Source organism: Nematolebias whitei, chromosome 1 (assembly GCF_014905685.2).
Source record: "Nematolebias whitei isolate Nwh7 chromosome 1, NemWhi1, whole genome shotgun sequence".
Taxonomy (NCBI): Eukaryota; Metazoa; Chordata; class Actinopteri; order Cyprinodontiformes; family Rivulidae; genus Nematolebias; species Nematolebias whitei.
Genome location: NC_056498.1, coordinates 45734177 through 45739483, shown reverse-complemented (window position 1 = coordinate 45739483; position 5307 = coordinate 45734177).

Sequence of the window (5307 nt, the reverse complement as noted above, 5' to 3'; positions counted from 1 at the left end):
TATAACTGTTGTTATATTTATTATAACTGTTGTTATATTTATTATAACTGATGTTATATTTATTAAAACTGATGTTATATTTATTATAATTGTTGTTAGAGCAGAAAAACTTTGGACTGCAGCCGCCTATTTCACTCTTCCCTGGGGGGTTCCTCTGAAAACCTCCACTCTGAGACCTGGACTCAGAAACCTTCAGTCTCAGAGAGGATGAGGATGTCGTCTGTAAATGAACGTCTCACGTCGTGTAAACGTGGCCTCAGACTGGCTGCCCTGTCTGTCAATCAAGAGACAAAGTTCATAGATGATGATCGGCTGACGTCTAGATTTTAATGCATCTACCCAGAATCCCTTTGAGATCGACCGGTAGATCGAGATTGACCAGTAGATCGCCATAGACGTGTTGGGCACCCCTGGTTTATAGTATAATTTCCTCAGGCCACCATTAGCCACCCCCTGGCTCCACCACTGCACCTGGTGGATAAAATCGATCCCTCGGCTCTCGTGGATCCGTCACTCTGCACCTCCTCGGCCGAGCAACAAAATAAATCACCTCCCTCTGTAACTCATCACCACTCGAACATCTTGCACCAAAAACATTTAGGTTTACTTCATTCTGTTCAGCTCCAGTCCAGAAAACAACACTCATCTCCAAAACCACAAACATGAGACGGAGAACGTCGGAGTACCGCTCGTTTACACTAGACAATAAATAATAAAGACGGGAATAAAATAAATAAATAAACCGTGACCTAAATGTCGGTCTTATTGTGGATGTTGATGAAAGTTGAACGCTCCCAAACTTTAACTCGGCAGATAAACACGATCGACTCGTCTCGTTTGTTTCCTCCTCAACAAACCAAAACTGAATCCCAGTTTTGTTCCGGGCCTCGATCAGACCCGGGGCTTGTGTTTATTAATAGAGGGAGCGAGGAACAAAGATGTGGAGTCACAGCGTGTCAGGGACGTGAAAGGCAGTGTTTGCTGCGCCCCCTCTGAAAACACTTTATTAATTGGATTTAGATATTTGCAAAATGATCTATTTAATGGGATTACCACTCGTATAATGATCTTATTTATGAGGGAAGCAATCCAAGCTTTGAGGCAGGCTGATAATGCATTTCCAGCTCTTTGGCAGTTAATGTTGTGTTACATGGGGAGATAAAGTTGGAGACCCGTTGTGGATGAATTGGGGGGGGGGGGGGGGGGGGGAAAGGGGGGGGGGGGGGGGGGGGTGGGGGGGGGGGGGGGGGGTTGAAATGGAGCCGGCGTTGGGTCGGCTCGGACGGGCTCCAGTGGCTGCACTCGCATTCCAGAGGCCTCGCCTGGACCGGCGGCTCGGTCCAGCTGAACTCCAGACAAGTTCACAGTAGATGTAAGAAGGCAACGGAGAAAGACCCCCCCCCAGCAGCATAAAGGGCCTCTCTTATATTTTTATCTACCCTGAAAATATTTTGTGGAAATGTTTGTTGCAACGGTCAACAAATGAGAGGAAACTGAACCATGGAAAATAAAAAGTTGGAGAGGACCTTTAGTCAGGCTAAAGTTCGCTGGGCTGCGAGAGACACAAAGAAAACTGGCAAACCCACGTGACGGGAGTGAGGTTCTGCCTCAAGCGGAGGACTTCTCAGGGTATCTCCAGGATCTCAGGGTTTTGTTCAGAATGAGAGAAAAATGGAGCGTGAGATCAACAGATGGACCGGATCAGCTTCTGCAGTATTGTGGACTCTGTGCCGGTCTCTTGTGGTGAAGAGGGAGCTGAGCTTTAAGACAAAGCTCTGTTTATTGGTCAGTTTACGTTCATTCTCTCATCTATGGTCATGGAACCTGGCCATCTCCCTAGGGAGGTTTTCCAGGCATGTCCAACTAGGAGGAGACCCCGAGGAAGACCAAGGACACGCTGAAAAGATTATATCTCAGATGGTCTGGGAACACCTTGGAGTCCTCCCATATGAGCTAGAAGAGGTGGCTGGACCTCCCAGCTCAAACTGCTGCCCCAAGACCCGAGTCCAGAACCAGATGATGGATGGCAGACAGGAAGTATAACGAGGACACTTCCACTTGTGATATATATGTACGTGACCCGTGACGTCAAACCAAGATGGACAGCTAAGGTGCAATGGTAGAAAAGTTTAGTAAAGTTTGATATTTGTCAAAATACAATGAATGAATACCTCATCTACGGGTCTCTTGAAGGGAATGTCATAAATATAATCCTGAAAAATGTTTTTAAGAACTTTTCTGAGTTTTGATTTTGAGCAGAAAAGTCTCAGATGACCTGACTGAACAAAGTCGAATTTTTATCTGGATTATTGAGCATGAACTTTGGGTCTCAATTTCCTGCATGCCGGTGTAACTGCAGTCATTACCAGCATATACCTAACTCTAAACCTAACCATTACCAGTATATCCCTAACCATTACCAGTATATGCCTAACTCTAAACCTAACCATTACCAGTATATACCTAACCATTACCAGTATATCCCTAACCATTACCAGTATATGCCTAACCATTACCAGTATATCCTTAACCATTACCAGTATATGCCTAACCCTAACCATTACCAGTATATCCCTAACCGTTACCAGTATATGCCTAACCGTTACCAGTATATGCCTAAACTGAACCCATCAATGGCACTTATGGGGCCCAGGCTTTGGGTACCATAAGAAGCAGCTGGTCCTCACAACGCATGTGTTGGAAAAATGGGCCTTACACAGTAGCAAAGACACACACACACACACACACACACACACACACACACACACACACACACGTGTGTGTATATATGGTGGTGGCCATTTTAGATTTTGGAGTGGCATTCCAGTTTTTGATGATCTTTCTTACGCCTAGATGAAGTCAAACGCCAAAGTGAAAGTCTGAACTTCACTTATTTTCAAGTCATCGTGCTCGTGAGGTGCACGGACGCACGGTGTTTCAGATCCTTCGCTCCACAACGGGCACAGAAGATAAAAACCAGCAGGTGTTTTAAAACCTCCAGGTGTCGTAGATGTAGACGTCACGAACATGAGCTGCGACTCGTCAAACACTAGTTTCAGGAGGTTTTAGCTGCTGGTGAGTTCCCTTGAGGAGGTTTTAGCTTCGTTTTCTATCTGTACGAGTAATGAAATTAAAATAAAGTCTAAATGTTAATGTGCTCCTCCTTTCCTGCACACACATACTTTAAACGTTATCGTTTCAACGCCCTGGTTCATGTATATGCACAGAAAAAAGTTTTACTTTAAAAGGATGTTTTCTTAAATGAGATTATGTTAATAGTCCCTCATTTGCTAACCAGATTAAAAACTGTGAATATTTAAGAGTTATCTGCGCAACAACTAGCCAGAATGTGAAACAAACAAATAAACCAACGTCTGAGCCGTCGGGTCACGTTTGGTTCTGAACCTGCTGGAGCTGCGGCTCGGTTCTGTTGGATTTCAGAAGGTTTTTTTTTTGAGCTTCAGTTTCAGTCGGGTGAAGGCTGAGGCACGACGTTCGCCTCACAAGCCTCCATTCATGACATTAATCTGAAGACAAGCGTGGTTTTTGTCTCCCGGAGTCTTATTTTCATCGTCGTCAATTTAGTACACAGATTGAAGGTGATTCAGGCCGGGCTCTCAGGTTCCTTACCCCCCGCCCCCCCGGGCTTTATACTTCCTCCCTCAGTGAACCTGCACTTCCAGCTTTAACACAAAACTGTAATAAACATATTTTATGGAACTAAAGCAGGGGCCTGCAGCCCCTACCATCCAGAGACATTTTGGAACCTTCTGGGGCGGTGCAGTTTATCATTTACAGTAGTTCCTCTCATGGTGGTGCAGTTTATCATTTACAGTAGTTCCTCTCATGGTGGTGCAGTTTATCTGATATTTACGGTCATTTATTTCAGGCTGAGCATCTTTTTATTCTTTTAGTTTACGTATGTTACGTACGTTTATGTACGGACCATAGCTGTCACCACAAGAACAATAATTATTCTGGACTTTCACACAAACTCTGTTTTAGATGGACGTCGCTGAAGTTAGCCAACAGCTGAAGAAACGTCAGAATGAACTTTGACTGTTTCAAGTTTCATCTGACTGGTTTTGTTTAAAACTCTTTTAAACTCAAAGTTAATAAAAACTGCTCCGCTTTCTGAATCATCGTGTAAGTGGATGTTTTCGGTGAGCGGTTCTCTGACTCCAACATCAGACGTGTTTCTTGATGTTCCCGTTTATTTACGACGTGTCGCAGGCCGAGCTCGCTGCCGTTTCTCAGATTTATGAAATGCCCACGAGGCACCAGCGGCTCAGGCTCCATAAATCATGACAGCCATTTTTATTACAGCGTGAGGCGCTTTACACCTGATTATATGCATGCGACACGCATGCGACACGCACACGTTCGATGTTTCCCTTCATCTGGCTGGAAGAAACCACAGCGTTTGTCAAAGGAGGGCAATAATGTTTTTGATCGTGTCTGTTAACAAAATATCTCCTAAACTACTGAACAGATTTGAACCAATCGCTCCAGGAGGAATCACCAGTTGTACGACTACAACTCTTTGCCATTTGAAGTCAGTCCATTTCAAGATGGCCGCCACAGCTATAAACTTTTCCAAACGCGTAAACAACCGTAACTCTGTTTGTTTTACTGATATTTAGCTGTAATTTGTTGTGGTAGTAGCCAAGAGTGAACCCCAAATTACACTGTGAGTGCTAGCTGATCGTTCTATTAAAACCTCTGAAGCCAAATCTGCTTGTCTGTTAGCAAAATATCTCATGAGCCACTGGTCTCATTTTAAAGAAACTTGCAGAAAGTAATAATTAGATGTAAATTTACAACAGATTAACTTTTGGCATCAGTCTCCTTCAAGATGGTTGCCACAACTAATCACCTAACCATCACAAAGAAGTTTTATATATTTGATGTGGTAGTATCTGAGGATCAATCAATGCATACTCTGAGTACTACCACGAGATCTGCATAGTATTTTAATCAAAACGGTCTGAACATGACTAATCAGATTGTTAATGCTGTAATCTGATTAGTAATTTAATTTGTCACGTCCTGGATGACTGAGAACCTGCAACAACATCTGATGCTAATGCTAATGCTAACATACAAACCACTTTTTTTTTCTGCAATACGTCGCTCCAGCTCCTAAAGCACAACGATGAGGCCGGATTAAATACAAACACTGGACCAGAAAATTATGTCAGATTATAATTTCATCAGTTCTGATGAAACAACTTCAGAATCACACATGCTAACACGTGTAGCATCTATATTCTTTAAACGCTGCGTAAGATGTCACGTTAACATGCG